This window comes from Aotus nancymaae, unplaced genomic scaffold, assembly GCF_030222135.1.
Source record: "Aotus nancymaae isolate 86718 unplaced genomic scaffold, 86718_ANA_hifiasm-v0.15.2.pri h1tg000016l, whole genome shotgun sequence".
Taxonomy (NCBI): domain Eukaryota; kingdom Metazoa; phylum Chordata; class Mammalia; order Primates; family Aotidae; genus Aotus; species Aotus nancymaae.
In genome coordinates, this window is record NW_026988428.1 from 53,116,376 (window position 1) to 53,134,613 (window position 18,238).

Below are 18,238 nucleotides of genomic sequence, written 5' to 3' on the forward strand. Positions count from 1 at the left end.
TGGAAAGCAGAAATATCAATAGTTGCATATATGAGTAAAATATTTACATAGATTTTCTATAGCATGTATCACCACCTCCTGAGAAATTCAAAGTTCTTTTATTTGAAACACCCCTCCCATCAATAGCCCATATTGTAATAATTTGTAGAATGTGATTACTTTTGTACTATTAGAAAATTAATTATATATTATGTACAAATTTTCAAAATACTAAACTGCAATAAATAGTACATGGTCAGAATTACTGTTTTCTTCAACAGAAAACCAATATGAGTAAAATTATTTACCTGAATTCAGATCTTTGGGCTTCAATCACCATTCTCATTAGCACTTCCCTAATCCATAAAAGGTATCATTTGTTTTTTTGTTTAACTCATAATTTATCAAAATGAGTTATTTAATGTTATAATGTTTTCATGGCAATTGAGGACATTTTCAATAAATATCTTGAGCTTCAGGCTCTGGTTAAGTATTCCTTTTGTACTAGAAATCAGATTTTTCTGGCACAACTTAATTGCCTGCAATGATATTTTTGAAAAGTATGAATGCCAGCACACTGACTATTTCAATACTGTACTCCGTTGTTCATATATAAATATTTTATTAGCTATAAAACAAACCACATATAAACACTGAATATATAGTACATATCAACAGATTCTTCACAGAAGAAAGCAACAATAAACTAATTTTCTATGATATATTACCTGTTCATTAGTTCTTCAATATTATTTAGGCTATTCCAGGGATAAGAAAATGTATTCATCACTATCCATGTTTTCTCAACAATATTTATCTAGATCCTGAAGGGCATGAACAAGAATGCATACTGTCAGATTTCTTTTTATAGACTTTTGATGTTTCTTTTTCTAGACTTTTGATGTTTCTTTTTCTGTGTTTGCTGTGCGTCTTAGTATAAATATATGGAGATAAGGACAAATGTACATTTAAGTGGTTATATGAATTTTGCTTATATGGCTCACTGCTTATATGGATGTTGTAAATGACAAGATAAAATAGTAAAGTTTGATAAACTCATCTGTGTGTCATGTGAACTTTAGTTCACTTATTGTATAACTTGATTCAGTCACAAATAATTGTTTTTTAAAAACTGCAAACCACACTTTATTACACATTTCTGAATCAGGGAGGGGTAAACTGTTTTCACAGTTTGCTTGTGCCGCTGACTTTTTTGGGGAGAAACGTTTTGCAATAAAATAAGAGTTTCCAAGCTCTATTTTTAAAAAAGCTTGAGTTTTCGTCTCTGTTTAACCCTCACTCCTCAGTCTCTTTTACCCAAGGCATTGTTCCTAGGGGACCACGGGAGGAGTGTCAAAGTCCAGGGGCCAGAAGCGCTCTTGACTTTCCCTTGTTGAGTTGGAAACAGCGGCCAAAAGTGTTTCAAATTGAGTTTCCATGTGGCTAGATGTGACCTGCTGGTTACTCTGTTTTTTCACATTTATGCAGCTATGGTTAACAATTTGAAAACTGTATATTTTTAGGGTGCACAGTAGACTGTTTTTGTTTGTTTTGAGACAGGGTCTCAAACAAACTCTGCCACCCAGGCTGGGGTGCAGTGGCATGATCGCAGGTTCCTGCAGCCTCCATCTCTCGGGCTCAAGCGATCCTCCAGCCTCAGCCTCCCATGTAGTTGGGACTATAGGCATGTGCCGCCATGCCCACCTAATTTTTTAATTTTCTGTAGAGACAGGGTCTTGCTACATTGTCCAAGTTGGTCTCTAATTCCTGGGCTCAAGCGATCCTCTCACTTCAGCTTCCCAAAATACTGGGGTTCCAGGTGTCAGCCACTACACCCAGCCATTCATTGGAGTTTTGTCTGTCCCACTATTCACCTGTTTCTATTTGTGGACTTCAGTTTTCTAGCCTGTCAAGTGGCATAAGAAAAAGCCTTCCAACAGCCAGGCACAGTGGCTCATGCCTGTAATCCCAGAACTTTGGGAGCCTAAGGCAGGTGGATCACTTGAGGTCAGGAGTTCGAGACCAGCCTGGTCAACGTGGTGAAACACTGTCTCTACTAAAAATACAAAAAATAGCTGGGCATGGTGGTGAGTGTCTGTAATCCCAGCCACTCAGGAGACTGAGACAGGAGAATCGCTTGAACCTGGGAGGTGGAGGTTGCAGTGGGCTGAGATCATGCCACTGCACTCCAGCCTGGGCAATAGAGCAAGATTCCATCTCAAAAAAATAACAAATAGAACAATTAGTGGCCCATGACTGTAGTCCCAGCTGCTGGAGAGGCTGAGGCTGGAGAATCACTTGAACCTGAGAGGTGGAGGTTGTAGTGAGTTGAGATCATGACACCATACTCCAGCCTGGGCAGCAGAGAGAAACTCTGTCTCAAAAAAAAACAAGTAAAGAAGAAACCTTCCCCACAAATGTGTCAGTCATGAGAACTAAATCAGAGTATATGCAGAAGAGAACGACAAGACTTTTCTAGTCTTCAGGAATTTCTGCAGAGACCCAAGGCTAAGAGCAAGGGGTGAGCAGTGTGGGGTGAGCAGTGCCCACACCTTAAGAGGGGTGCCAGACACACCTTCAGGACTCAGCAGGAGAACAGAACTATCCTATGTGGCCCCCGCCCACCTGCATTGAAGTCATGCTTGGGGGAGGATTTATTAAAAGAGTTCTGCCCTTGACCAGGCGGGGTGGCTCACACCTGTAATCCCAGCACTTTGGGAGGCCGAGGTGGGTGGATCACGAGGTCAGGAGTTCAAGACCAGCCTGACCAACATGGTGAAACCTTGTCTCTACTAAAAATACAAAAATTAGCTGGGTGTGGTGGTGCATGCCTGTAATCCCAGGTACTAGGGAGGCTGAGGCAAGAGAATTGCTTGAACCCAGGACGTGGAGGTTGCAACGAGCCAAGATTGTGCCACCGCACTCCAGCCTGGGCGACAGAGCGAGACTCCGTCTCAGTAGTAATAATAATAAATAAATAAATTAGCTGGGTGTCATGGTACAAGCCTGTAGTCCCAGCTACTCAGGAGGCTGAGGCAAGAGGATTGCTTGAGTCTAGGAGTTCAAGACCAGCCTGAACAACATAGTGAGACTGCCATCTCTAAAAGATGAATAAATAAATAATAAAGAGTTCCACTCTTAAGCTGAGTAAGGGGCTTCAGGTGACACCCCCCACAGAAGGCAGTGCTTCCCAGGAAGGAAGCTGGCCTTTTCCCCCTGGCTGGACACCAGCTAAATGCCAAGCCTCCTGTACCAGGGCACCTGAGGGGTGTGCACAGAAGGCATCCTCAGGACACCCAGATGCACGTCATCTGGCATTTGGGGAGACAGATCCTGGGGCCTGACTCCCCCCAGGGAGATGCCAGAGAGAGCAGTCTGCAGTGTCATGGCGGGGGATAGAGTGGCAGTGGGGGAGGCTTCCCTTCCTGACCTCTTCCAGGGGTCAGATGGACACCATGGAGGGAGACAGATGCTCATGAGAGGGAACCCCTTGCAGGATCTTCTGCCCCAGCAAGAAGGCCGGGCTGGAAAGGCGCCCCTGCAAGGAGGGATTGGGCAAAGCAGAAACCAGGGCCAGAGGCCCCAAAATGCCCACAAAAGTGCCCCCCCACCCTGCCTCTGGGCATCTGCCACAGGGAAGGCACTAACAGGCAGAAAAACAGCTCCTGACACAGGCGATGCTCGGCCATTCTGAGCCATCCTTCCTCGCCTACTCATCTCTAGATGGGACAGAATCTTGAGGGGTGGCGTGGTGTCGGGATGCTAGTAGAAGATGGAACAAGGAGAACAAGATGAGACTACAGCCCCCCACTTCCCAAGGCAAGTTTCTGGTCCTGGAAAGAAGCTTCATTTGGGGCCGGGCACAGTGGCTCATGCCTGTAATCCCAGCACTTTGGGAGGCTGAGGCGGGTGGATCACGAGGTCAGGAATTCGAGACCAGCCTGACCAACATGGTGAAATCCTGTCTTTACTAAAAATACGAAAATTAGCTGGGTGCGGTGGTGCATGCCTGTGATCCCAGCTACTCAGGAGGCTGAGGCAGGAGAATCACTTGAACCCTGGAGGTGGAGGTTGCACTGAGCCAAGATCATGCCCCTGCACTCCAGCCTGGGCAACAATGCAAGTCTCCATCTCAAAAAATAAAATAAAATACAAAAATTAGCCGGGTGTGGTGGCTCGCACCTGTAATTCCAGCTACTCAGGAGGCTGAAGCAGAAGAATCACTTGAACCCAGGAGGCAGAAGTTGCAGTGAGCTGAGATCATGCCACTGCATTCCAGCCTCGGCGACAGAGACACTCAGTCTCCAAAAAAAAAAGAAGAAAAAGAAGTTTATTTGGAAGCAGGGCTAAAGTTTTGATTTCAATGATTTCAATGGGATCAGCCTGTTTAGCTCCTGCGTGTGACTGGAGAAGCGATGGGCTCTGGCCATGGGTGGGAGATGCAGCCAAACTAGTGGGAGGACCACAGAGCTGTGCCTGGTTCACTTTTCCCAAGTCCAGCCTGCTCCGCGAAACTGCTGTACACACAAGCATATCCATGTCTGCAGGCACCGGCCCAGGGCCGTGGAGCTGGGAGAGGCAGGGAGCTCCGGCCCCTCTGCTTGCGGCCAGGCTGGTGTCATCCTCCCTGAAGCAGTGGCCCTTCCCCCTGCTGGGGAATGGGCAGGGCCGGGGCTTTGCAGAGCCAGGGACACTGCTGCACACGGGACTCTTGGGCTCTGGTCTCCACCCTTTGGGCTCCCTGTCCATGGACAAGCCCCATAACCCTCGGCGCCTCCTGGGACCCAAACCAGCATAAGCCCAAGTGGGAACATGAATTTTGGCATGAGGACAGAGTGGTCTGGGAAGGCTCCTGGAGGAAGCGGCTTTTGAGTTGAGACTTGCAGAAGGAGAATTTCAGGATTCACAAGAGAGGAGATGGTGCTTTTAGTGGAAGACATGGACACGTGCAAAGTCTGGGAAGCGTGTGTGCCCATGTGGCTGGCATGGCCACAGCTCAAGGCCCCTGAAGGGCTGTGATGGGATATGGATTCAGAACAGTCGACGTGACCATGATTATCGGCCTGAAAGCAGCGTCCACACTGGACATAACCAATCTGGGCCTTGCTTCCCTCCTTTGTGACCTGGGGAGAATTGCTCTATTTCTTCCTGGGCTCACAATATGACCTGGCAATAAATGAGTCCTATTTTCTCAAACTAACACATTAACCCAGAGCTCAGAGGACACCTTTTACAGTCAGAAAAGCTTAGGCTCAAATCTCAGTTCTGTGGAACTCCTGTTAAGCTTCTCTTCCCCGTATCTCGCCCCCTACCTCGCCCCGCCACTGAGATGGAGTCCCGTTCTGTTGCCCAGGCTGGAGTGCAGTGGCACGATCTTGGCTCATCATCACCTCCGCCTCCTGGGTTCATAGGATTCTCCTGCCTCATCTTCCTGAGCAGCTGGGATTACAGGTGCCCGCCACCATGCCTGGCTAAATTTTTTGTATTTTTAGAAGAGATGGGGTTTCACCATCTTGGCCAGGCTGGTCTCAAACTCCTGACCTCAAGTGATCCACCCGCCTTGACCTCCCAAAGTGCTGGGATTACAGACGTGAGCCACCGCACCCGGCCAAGCTTCTCTTTGCTGATCTGTAAAATAGGAATGACAAGCTCTACTCAGAAGGAAGGCATAACATAATGGACATAAAGGCCAGGCCCAGTGTGAGCCTGTGGAAACAGGAGTCCTCACCCCCGACACTGTCCCCACCTCCACAGAGGCGCTCACTTAATGTAGGACACCAGCAGGTTGGTCGGGGCAAGGACGAGAGCCAGGTAGAGGCAGGGGGCTGCAGCAAGCAGGCTGGAGGTGCAGATGAGGGGCTCAGCTCTTGGGTTGACTTTCTTGTACCTCCTCGCAACTTCTGCCCCTAAGATGACCCCAATGACGCCGGTTATGATGGTCAGTGACCCAAAAATCAGGCTGATGGGGAAGAGCACAGAGGGGTTGGTCAACTGGGCGGGGTCAGCACAGGGACCTTTCATCCTGCTCCCAGCCCCAGGTCTAGCCACTTAGCCCAAGTGCAGGATCTGATGCCTGCAGGGACCATGGCTGTGGACCCCTGACCTGACCCAGGCCTTACCCACCCTCCTCACTGATGATCCCAGGGCCTACAGACCCTGACCAGGGACCAATATCCCACCCCTTTCCTGCCCCATCCCCTGCCTCATCCTGGGGATCCCACTGGCCACGTGGGTGATCACCCAGCACCCCAGGGCCCAGCCTCCCTCATCTCCATTGACCCTCACCCTCTCACCACCCAAAACTGCCCCACTCAAAATCTTAATTCCAGGGTCCCACTCTGGCCCCAGCCTTTCCAGCTCTCAGTACTAAGAGGAATGGAGGTGAGCACACATGGACTGACTGAGGCCCCGTGATACACCCGGCCCTTGTCTGGGCCCTGAACACACACTTCCCCCTTGAATCCCACCCTTCCAGTCCCTGTCTTCGAACCCCTCTCAAGCAGCACCCGTGACTGAAGTCCCTTCCAGTCCTCTCCTAGACCCACTTCAACTCCACTTGGCTTGCCCTTTTTCATCCATCCTGTGGAGACCTGTCCCTCCAAAGTAACCTCCAGACAGGCTCCCCAAGAGTGCACTGCAAACACAGATCTGTGGTGGGAGGAGTTCAAGACCAGCAAGATCTCGTCTCTACAAAAAATGTTTAAATTATCCGGGCTTGGTGGCGTGCACCTGTAGTTCCAGCTACTCAGGAGGATCACTTGAGGTCAGAAGTTCGAGGCCACAGTGAGCTGTGATCATACCGCTGCCCTCCAGCTTGGGCAACAGAGCAAGAATCTGTCTCTAAAAGTAAAATTAAAAACACAGACCTGACCTTGTCCCTGCCCACCTCCTACCTGAAATTCTCCACAAGCTCTCAAACGCCCACAAGATTTGTCCCCAGTTCCATATGGTGTACATTGTCCTTCATGATCTACCTCTGGCTCACATCAATGCCAGGTCCAAGCTCTATTTTCTTCCCCTCCCGACTCCACACCTCATACTCTCATTCCTCTATCAAGAACACCCTTCACTAGTTTTTGACCTACCAAACTCCTACTCATCCTTCAAAAGCCATCACGGCCTTCTTGGGGATGCCCTTCCTTTGTTCCCTTGCTGATCCCTTCACTCCCATCAGTTCCCACAGCACCTTCTGTGTCTCCAGGTTCATTCTCGGCCAGGAACTTCCTAGAGAACAGTAACAGGTTTGGTGTCTTTTCTTGACTCGATGCTGGGAGCAATGAGCTCATTGATCCCTCCTAGAATTCCCAGACAGATAGACGAGCAAGGTGAGGCTGAGAAAGGTCAAGGCCTAGATGACCCAGCTGGTAAATGACAGATCAGGGCTGAGCATGGTGGCTCATGCCTGTAAACCAAGCACTTTGGAGGCCAAGGCGGGTGGATCACCTGAGGTCGGGAGTTCAAGACCAGCCTGACCAACATGGTGAAACCCCGTCTTTAAATAAATAAATAAATAAATAAATAGACAGACCAGGATTTGAATATACATCATCACCCTATTCATCCATTCTGCAACCTCCAGCCTCCTTTTAGAGGAGCTCAAAGGGGCTGGGCAATGTGGCTTAAGCCTGTAATCCCAGCACGTTGGGAGGCTGAGGCGGGTGGATCACTTGAGGTCAGGAATTCAAGACCAGCCTGGCCAACACAGCAAAACCCCATCTCTGCTGAAAATATAAAAATACAAAAAAATTAGCTGGGTGTGGCGGTGGGCACCTGTAATCCCAGCTACTTGGGAGGTTGAGGCAGGAGAATCACTTGAATCTGAGAGGTGAAGGTTGCAGTGAGCTGAGATCATGCCACTGCACTCCAGCCTGGGTGAGAGAGCAAGACTCCATCTCAAAAAACAAAACAAAACAAATAAAGGAGCTCAAAGGAAAGGCTGAGACTAACCAGCACGAACTCTTGAAGACACCAGTCTATCCAGGGTCCTCCCAGCAAGCTTCCGGCCAGCACAGATAGCCCTGCAGGACCGGTCCATGCTGACCGAGGCAGCTTCCCCTCTCCACCCATCCTGACTTCGCACAAATGACTGGGAATTCTCCAAACTCACCCTCTACTTGCTGGCCTCCCTGTGTCGGCCCAGCCTGTTTCCTGGGTGCAGAATACTGAGCCCCCACCCACCATTCGCTACCTCATCATATCCACTGCTAGAGCCAAACGTTTCTAGGGGCGTGTGGATGGCGAGGCGCCTACTATTATTCTCATAGTTCCCATCAAGATGGAAGAGAGTCATAGAGGCAAGATTATGGTTACCAACAGAGTGCCATGAGAAAACCACCTCTCCCCTAAAGAACTTCCGTGAAGTGTCCATCTCGCAGGCTGAGGACTAACGGGTTCATTCCCCTCTGCCATCCTCCCAGTGTGGAGGAGACAGTGTAGTGCCCAGAGAGGGCAGGAACTTGCCTGAGGTCACACAGCCCCTCAGGGGCACAACCAGGGCCTCATGGCCCTCTGCCCGCCAGACAGAAGCATGTGCATCCTTGGGTAGTTTAGAAGGGCTTTCCAAACCTTCCCAGGCTTCTGAGCGGTTCGAGGTCTGGCTCAGCCCAGTCAGGTGACTGGAATCCCAGAGGAATACTAGCCGCCTCTGAGTCCTGGTCTGAGCTGAGTTTGACAGGTTCTCCATATATTCATGAGACATAGGATTGATTATTCAGACAGGCTGCCTGAACAGGCACCCCCACCAGCACCTGAGCGGGGGGTGCAGCCAGAGGGCATGCCCCAGCACCAAGCCCTTCACGTTCCCTCTATCCACACAGGGCCTTCCCGGCACCACAGACTCTCACAGCCAGAACAGCCCTTAAAGACCTATCAGCACGGCCAGGCACGGTGGCTCACGCCTGGAATCCCAGCACTGTGGGAGACCGAGGCAGGTGGATCACTTGAGGTCAGGAGTTTGAGACCAGCCTGGCCAACATAGTGAAACCTGGTCTCTACTAAAAATACAAAAAAATTAGCCAGGTGTGGTGGCGGGTGCCTGTAATCCCAGCTACTCGGAAGGCTGAGGCAGGAGAATCACTTGAACCCGGGAGGCAGACTGCAGTCAGCCAAGATTATGTCATTGCACTCCACCTAGGCAACAAGATTGAAACTCTGTCTCAAAAAAAAAAAACAAAAAATAGACAGGCATGGTGGTGTGCACCTGTGGTCACAGCTACTTGGGAGGCTGAAGTGGGAGGATTGCTTGAACCTGGGAGGTTGAGGCTGCAGTGAAACGTGTTTGTACCACTGCATTCCAGCCTGGTGACAAAGTGAGACCTTGACTCAAAAAAGAAATAAAAGGAAGGAAGGGGAGGAAGGGAAGGAAGGGGACGAGGGGAGGGAAAGAGAAAGAGAGAAGGAAGGAAAGGAAAGGAGAGGAGAGAAGAAAAAGAAAAGAAAAGAAAACCTGGGCACCGTGGCTCACACCTGTAATCCTAGCACTCTGGGAGGCCAAGGCAGGCAGATCACAAGGTCAGGAGTTCAAGACCAGCCTGACCAACATGGTGAAACCTCATCTCTACTAAAAATACAAAAATTAGCCAGGTGTGGTAGCATATGCCTGTAATCCCAGCTACTCAGGAGGCAGAGGCAGGAGAACTGCTTGAACCCAGGAGGTGGAGGTTGCAGTGAGTCGAGATCGTGCCATTACACTCCAGCCTGGGTGAGAGTGAGACTCTGTCTCAAAAAAAAGAAAGAGAGAGAGGAGAAGAGAAAAGAAGAGAAGAAGGTATGCTCAGCATAGGGTCTGAACCAAAGGAAAAGCTTAATAAGTAATGATGAGAAAAGGGAAGAAAGTTCTGGGCAAAGGGCAGGCACAGATCAGTGAGAAGCCAAGGACGTTCTGGAAGTTACACGGAGCTCTCTCTGGGCATCAGGGAGTGAGGCAAGAGGGGAAGAGGAGGAGGAGGAGGGAAGGAGGAGGGAAGAAAGAAGAGGAGGGAAGGAGGAGGAGGGAAGGAGAAGGGGGAGGAGGGAAGGAGGAGGGGGAGGAGGGAAGGGGAGGAGGAAAGGAAGAGGAGTAGGAGGGAAGGAGGAGGAGGGAAGGAGGAGGAGAGAAGGAGAAGGAGGAGTAGGAGAGAAGGAGGAGAAGGGAAGGAGAAGGGGAGGAGGGGAGGAGGGAAGGGGAGGAGGAAAGGAGGAGGAGAAGGGAAGGAGGAGGAGGAGGAGGAAAGGAGGAGGAGGGAAGGAGGGTAGGAAGAAGAATAGGGAAGGAGGAGGAGGAGGGGAGGGGGTAGGAGGGGAGAAAGAGGAGGAGTGAAGGAGGTGGAGGGGAAGGAGGGAAGGAGAAGGGGGAGGAGGAGGGGGAAGAGGAAGGAAGGAGGAGGAGTGAAGGAGGAGGGGGAGGAGGAAGGAAGAAAGAAGAGGAGGGAAGGAGGAGGAGGGGAAGGAGGGAAGGAGGAAGAGAGAAGGAGGAGGAGGAGTAGGAGAGAAGGAGGAGGAGGGAAGGATAAGGGGGAGGAAGGAAGAATAAGGGGGAGGAGGGAAGGAGGAGAGGGAAGAGGAAGGAAGGAGGAGGGGAAGGAGGGGCATTCAGCAGAGGACGAGTGTCGCCAAAGCCCTGGGGAGGATGGGGCTCCAGGGAAGAGGACAGTGTCCCCAGGACCCACCAGGACAGTGTCAGAAAGGAAGAGGAGGCCACAGGGAGGCTGAGGAGCAGCCCTGGAGGAAAGGAGGAGGTCAGGGTTGAGGATCAGGTGTCTGCTATTCAGGGAGGATGTCCTTGACTCAGCATCAAGCGGTCACTGGAGCTCTTGGGGCCAAGGGGTCAAAGGTGGCAGGGACAGAAGTGGAGCCCGGCAGGGTGGGGGAGACAGCCAGGCAGGAAGCAGGAGAGGCCATGCCCCAAGGGCAGAGTGCCCACGCCCCCCTCCCACCAGGCTTCCCAACACATGAAATCCCAAAACCAGAGAGGCGATGAGGCCTCCAGGCCCCCGTTTGCCATGTGTAGAATGGGATGCCCTCATGGAAGACACTGCAGGCCCCCCATAGGATGGTTGCTAAGGCTCCTGTCATCCCACAGGCCCCACAGAAGCCTCACTCCCATCTCCCACAGGCACCTCCTGGAGCCTACAGCAGCCCCAAGGGTGGAGAGACTGGGAGTTCAGCCCAGAGAAGACAAGGGGGCTAGCCTTGGCCGTCGGAGCAGCAGAGCCAGAGCCAGAGCCAGAGCCAGAGCCAGAGCCAGGCTCCTACTGTCTCCACACAGCACCACGTGCTCCCCCCACAGAAACTGAATGTTGGAGCTCAGAACCTCAGAATCTCAGAACTTCCCCAGCGAGAGCCCCCAGCCCCCCGAGCTGGGCCACAGGCCCCCGACGCCCTCACCTGTCAGGATTGCTGCACGGTTCCTGCAAGCAGGGAGGCTGCAGCCCGTGGACCACGTGTGCCTCAAGCAGAAACTTGGGGGCCCAGAAGCCCAGGGCTCCAGCCACAAAGGCCATGGCAGTCATGCCGAGGGTCAACCACACAAAACTCCAGCTGCAAGACAGACAAGGTGCCTCGGCTGACGTCGGGCGGGGCTGGGGCTGAAGAGGCCTGTCCACCCTCCCCGCTCCTGGGCACTCCAGGAACTCTCCATCTCGTGTCTTGTTAACCTTCAAGATTCCGTAGGCAGCATTTCCCACCCCCTATTTACAGGCAGGCAAACAGACGCCAAAGAAGAAGTCACTCAGGTTTCCCCAAGCTCCAGCCTCCAGATCCTTCCCGGCAGCTTCCTGATCTCCAGCCTCCCTGACATTTCTGAGGCCCCCACCTGCACACCCTGGCTCATGCGTGCCGCCTCCTCCCTCTCTCCTCTCTGCAGGACCCACTCTCCCCCTCCTGAGGGGCTCCCATCCAGCATCACATTCTGTAGGAAGCTGTCCCTGCCTGCCCCATCTTCCCCTGAGTCCTCCCGGCCAGTGCCACAGCTCAGTAACAGAATTGGGTCCTGTCCCTGGCCTGCACTGCAGTAAATCTGAGGCCTGGGACCAGCAGGGGACTCCTGCCGGCCTCCCCAGCATGGCTGGCACAGAGGATGATGCATGCCACGAGGCTGGGAGAGGTGAGTGATGAACTCTATGCATCCTCTCCGCAACCCGGAGAAGCGGGCAAGGCTGGAGAATTCCTTCCATTGAATAAACGGACTGCGAAGCTGTGAGTGCCGGGGCCACTTATGGGCAGGGTGGCAGCAGTAGCAAGGCTGGGGCTCACTCCATCTCCCTCCCTCCCCGTCGATATTCCTGCCACATGGCAAGGTGACGAGAACTGTGCTCTAAGGGAGGGAGGGCCACTTCCACTGATAAGTGGGATCTCAGAGGAAGAGGAGGGCTGTGAATACTGGGGCAACCAGGGAGGGCTCCCTGGAGGTGGAGAGAGGGGGGTCAATGAGGCTGGGGCAGACAAAGGGGTTTTTCCGTGGCTGGCAGGGGGTAGCGGGGACACTCACTTTCTCCCCAGGTATCTGATGTCCTCGAACCAGCTGCTCCTGGAGCCTCCTGCAACCCCCTCCCCTTAGCAGAATAAGCAGGATCAAGGCCACAGCCTCCAGGCAGGGCATGATCTGGGGACAAGAGAGCCCAGGAAGCTGAGGACCACATATTCTCACAGCCCAGGAGACCCCGGGGGCAGCTGGCCACAGTACCAGCCGGAGTCTGACCTCTGGGGTCCAGGCCCTGGGGGTAGTTGGGGTGATGTGATTCCTGGGTGTTGCTATCCACAGAGCAGGACATATCCCTGTTTCTCAGCCCACTCCGCTGCAGCCTTTCTGGGGGTGGGTTCTCTTCGGGGCTTGATGTAACTCCCGTCTTTCCAGTAGTGACACCACTATTTTGGGGCCAGTGGGCCTGAGATGGTTGAGAACAGGGACCTTCGCTACACTAGCCCGGCCTCTGGAGGTCTTGCTGCCCCTAGAGCTGACCTTTCCCTGGGCCAGCCCTCCATCTGCCACACCAGTCTTGGTATCCCCTCCTAGGGGCCCCCCGGGCTTAAACCCCAAAGACGGGGATCTCACTGCCTGCCTTGGGTGGCCTTCAAACAGATCAGACCAAGAGACGGTACATTCGAGCCAGGTCAGACCTGCCTCCTTGAAGCCCACCCCACCCACAAGGTTCCGGCTCTGGTTTCAGTGCTCCACACACCAGCTCCCGGGCACTCCCAGGGCTGAGCTCAGCACCCTTGCTACTGAGCGCCTTCCTCTGCAGAATGGTCGTCTCGTGCCCACGTGGGAGTCACGATGGCTGCAGCCCCCTCAGGGCCTGTGCAGCATCTTCCCAGCATCCTGTCCCACTGCCCAGCAAGCCTCATTGCCAGCCCTCAAGGGCCTCCTCTGTGCCCTGACCCTGCGGCTCGGAAATTCCATCTCTGTCTCATTGACCCCCAAGATGCCTCCGGTAGCATTTACTATCCCCACTCCGCTCCCAGGCAAACTGAGGCTCTGATGAAGAAAGTGGCTCACTTGAGGTCACACATTGAGTACACGAAGCAGCCAGCTTTGGAACCCAGGGCTACAACCTCCACGACCCATGCTCCCTTTGAGGCCCTAAATGTCCAAAGCTGCTGATGCCTGACCACCGCCCCCCACCATGGCGCCGGGTGCTACGCCAAGTGGCAAAGGTCACCCAAGGCTGGAAAGCCCCTGCCGGTCCAGAGGGAAAGCAGAGGGAAGACAAGGAAGCTGGACTCACTCGGTGGGCCCAGCGCCAGCTCCCGGTCAGCGCCATCATGGCCGACCCCAGCACCTAGCCCAGGCCACTGCAACAGAGGGGAGAGGGGGATGGGCTGTGGGGGGGGGGCGCAGAAGGCAAACCCCATAGCCAGCCTGACCCAGGGTGCCCCCCGCCCCAGGGAGCTGGCCCTCTGCAGGCTTAGAGCTGTTTCACTGAGGAAAGTAAACCACGAGAGGCCCAGATGTCCAATGCCCTTGATCAAGCCACCAGTGGCCTCTGGCTCCCGGCCCACCCCCAGCACCACTCTCCCACCTATGGGGACACCCTCCACCCTCCTACCTAAGGCTGGGCCCTGCTTGAGTCAGGCGAGTTCAGGAAAGCGGGGTCAGAGGCCAGGGTCCTGACTGCAAACCCCACCCTGGCCAAGCCTGTTGTGGGTGCAGGGCCTGGTCCTAGCACACTTCCTCTCCTGGCTTCCCTGGCCGGCCCTTCCCTGCGCGGGCCATGCTGCCGAGTGTACGAATCTGAAGGTGCATCCCCATCCCCTCTACTCCTCCCCCACCCATCAGCTGGTGGCATTGCCCTGTTCACAGATGAGGAAACTGAGGCTCGGAGAGGTAAACTCACATGGTGAGGAAGGGGTAGCATTAGAACTCCAATCCCAGCTCCTCTGGTCTGACCTCTCCTACCCACCCCAGCCCCTGTTCTGACTCCTTTGGGCCTCAGTTTACCACCTGGGGAAGTGGACCCATAGGTGATACCAACCTTCCCACGGGGATGAAGATGTAGAAGACGGCCAGCACGCGGGTGCGCTGGTCCCTCACAAAGAGGTCGCCTAGGACGGTGGGTGCGATGGTGGCGTAGCTGCCGGAGCCCGTGCCCATGGTGCCCTGGGTCAGGAAGAAGAGCCAAGAATACTGGGTGAGCAGGCATAAGACCACAGTGAGTTCCAGAAACCACCCATAGGGCCAGGGGCCCAAGGGTTTGGAGGAGGGGCCAAGGGGACCCGTGACACAGGACCCCAGAGGAGGGAGAAGGGATCGGGGCTATAGACACCTCACTACTCTCCCCGCGCCAGGTTCCCAAAGTCACACATGTGTTCCCTGCAGCCACCGCCTGCCTTCCTGCTCAGGGGAGCCCTTCTCCTGGGTAACTCCATGGCTAACCAGGCCAGTTCCCCAAGACAGCAGCTGTTACCCCCAGCCCCACCCCAGCAGAGTTGGGCAGAAATGAACCTGGTGTGGCAGTGAGAGGCAGGAGAGAGGAGGCATCCTCTTAAGAAAGTCCACCAGCTTGGCTGGGCACGGTGGTTCATGCAAGTAATCCCAGCACTTCAGGAGGCTGAGGTGAGTGGATCACCTGAGGTTGGGAGTTCGAGAACACCCTGGCCCACTTGGTAAAACCCTGTCTCTACAAAAATACAAAAATTCGCCAGGCTTGATGGCAGGTGCCTGATATCCCAGGTACTCGGGAGGCTGAGGCAGGAGAATCACTTGAACCCAGGAGGTGGAAGTTGCAGTGAGCCAAGACCATGCCATTGCACTCCAGCCTGGGCAACAAGAGCGAAACTCCATCTCAAAAACAAAAAGAAAAAAGAAAGAAAGTCTACCGGCTCTGCCCTGTGCAGGCTCAGCTGGAGGCTGTGCCCTCACCTCCTCTCCCAGTCCTCAGTTCGACCCCCACTCATAGCTGGGAATGGAGCAGGATTGTCCCCACCCAGCTCTGACAGGGCTGGGCCAGGGAGGAAGCAGGTGAGGAAGGGGCCCCAGGAGCCTGGACACCTACCTGGCGTGGGATGAAGGAGCCAGCCAGGCCAGCTCCTGACCACAGCAAGATCCCAAAGCCCATGGTGGCCTTGCGACTATGTCTTAACATTAGTTAACAGAGTCAACACTTTTTTATTGCTAGAAAGACTTAAAAAAACAAACACTGGAGATTATTCTACCTGAAAGTTCTTACTTTATGCAATAGAAGTTACCAATGCCCAGAAAAGCCATGTGACTTGTCCACTACACAGGTCCCTTTGAGAAAACTCAAGTTGCTTTTGCTCTCTCTGAAATGCAGTTTTACAAAGCCTGACAAGAAAATTCACTCAACACAGCCATAGTCTAAATGTAAGTGAGCCATAGGAGGTATGGCAGAGTAGAAAAATGAATTTGCTGTCATCTGCAGTTTTATTTTATGCAAGACACATACCATGGAGCCTCCAGCTTTAGAGTTCTCAGGGAGACAACGTAATGTAGTGCTTCTATTACAGAAATAAATAGAGAAAACTTAGCCATAAAAGATCCAGTTCAAAAATTCATTAATGTGCATTTGGGAAATCAAAATACACTTCTGATATTCAAAGAAAATAATCGCTGTTAAAGTCAATTTTGGAGAAGTCTGCTTTTAAAAATACTTCCTTTAGAGAATAGTCACTCAAAAAAATTGAGAAAATAGATTCAGCTTGAAGTCAAATATTCTCTATCCACTATACTGATAAGACAGAAATTGGGGGCAGGGGGAGTCTTTTAGAAAAGAATCAGTAAATGGAAAATATATTATGAAGTGAAATGCACCTAACATTTTATTTCTCCTGAAATCATATTTATAAGAATTAACTTTCCTCTGTTTATGAAGTGTATATTATGTGTAGTTATTTAAAGCTACTAAAAGAAAATTGAAAAAGGCAATTTAAAAGTGTTTACATTCTCTTAACCTTTTTCATTTTGACTTATTCAACCACTACCACCATACATAGAACCTTTCCCATTCTAAAGGAGACACAGAGCACTTTGTAGAACAAAAATGCCTTTAAACACTTATCTTGTGGTCTTGGTAGAGTGGAGAAAAGAGGGGGAAGGGAAGTAAGGAGGGTAGAAGAAAGGACTCCTTTCTAACCACCTTTTAAGAACAATATTCTTAGAAATATTCAGCTCCTATAAACTTTGCCTCACATATTTGCCAAGTGCTAAAATAAAAGAGTAGAGGAGACAGTAATAGTAGTGGGTTATAAAGGGGGAAGGAAGACGACAAAGGTAACTCCAGGAAAGGAACAATGCCCATGCGCTGACCCTGGGGAAGGAAGCAGGGGCATCTACGTCTGGACCGGTGGGTTGCAAAGCACCACTTGACCTTCAGTTCCTCTGTGGAAGATGTAAAATGAATAGCATCCCCCTCTTCTTATTTCAATTCCAGTTAAGCTAGGTGCATGAAACTTGGGAACTGAGTCCTCTGTTCCCTTTACTGCTAATAAGAAATTTTGAACCTGAGTAATTTCACATGTATGAGCCTGATTATCTATCAAAATGTTCTCCTGAAAAAATTGGATAGTGACCTATTGCAGATATTATTTATACATTATACTACTGACATACTGTAGATATTATTTTGAAGGGCCTCAGAACTTTTTTTTGCATGTGATCCACTGTAAGAAATACATTTTATATCACAACACGCATGTGACTATATGTACATCTAAATTACTGAAATGGAAGTTTTATTTAAAAAATCCTTTTCCTTACTAGGTATAATGTATTCTGATGTTTTTCAATTTCACTGTATCATTTTTTAAAAATTCCGCATTCAGTCCATTAAATTGATTTTATCATCCACAAAATAATTGAGACTCAGAGTATCAGTTGGAGTCACAAACATAAACAAATCAGGGTGCTGGTTGTATTCAAGAATAATATGAAATTCAAGTATACTTTATTTAAAACAAACAAGTCTGGTAGAATACATAAGTTATCAAATTTGGGTTTTATTTGTCATAATATAAAATTTAAAGTTTTTCAGAATCAGGTATTTTTCCAATTAGTATGTGGCTTATGCTGTTAAAAGTTGATTTGGCAGAATAACTCTTAAATTTTAGACATTTTGCAATGATAACAGTGGTTTTTCAGTTCTGGGGGGGTCTTAGTATAAAGTTGGGGCCTTAGATAAGAAAGAAAATCTTCTAAATAGAGAATTGCAAGAAGAAACTGACAACAATCTGGAGATAGAAAAGGGCTCTTAAAAATTACAAAATACTTACTTATACATCACACCCTTACCGCTGAATTTAGTTTTCCACAGGATGATGAATGCTTCCAAGAATCTCACAGTTAAAGCATCTTAAAGTTTTGCTTTCCAATGCCCCACTCAATAAATACGGGATTCTCCTCTGTGTTATTCTTTCTTTTTTTATTTTTTTAAAATATATATTTTATTGCATTTTAGGTTTTGGGGTACATGTGAAGAACATGTAAGGTTGTTGCATAGGTACACACATGGCAGTGTGATTTACTGCCTTCCTCCCCATCACCTGTATCTGGCATTTCTCCCCATGACATCCATCTCCAACTCCCCACACCCCACTGTCCCTCCCCTATTTCATCCCCCACAGACCCCAGTGTGTGATGCTCCCCTCCCTGTGTCCATGTGTTCTAATTTTTCAACACCTGCCTAGGAGTGAGAACATGTGATGTTTGATTTTCTATTCTTGTGTCAGTTTGCTGAGAATGATGGTTTCCAGGTTCATCCATGTCCCTACAAAGGACACGAACACATCATTTTTTATGGTGGCATAGTATTCCATGGTGCATACGTGT

The 18,238-nt window shown here is 50.9% G+C and overlaps 1 pseudogene; it reads right to left on the reverse strand.

The window, feature by feature from the left end:
- Positions 1–4,460: 4,460 nt before the first annotated feature.
- On the reverse strand, positions 4,461–15,512 carry LOC105705758 (protein spinster homolog 3-like; annotated as a pseudogene).
- Between the last annotated feature and the right edge of the window lie 2,726 nt (positions 15,513–18,238).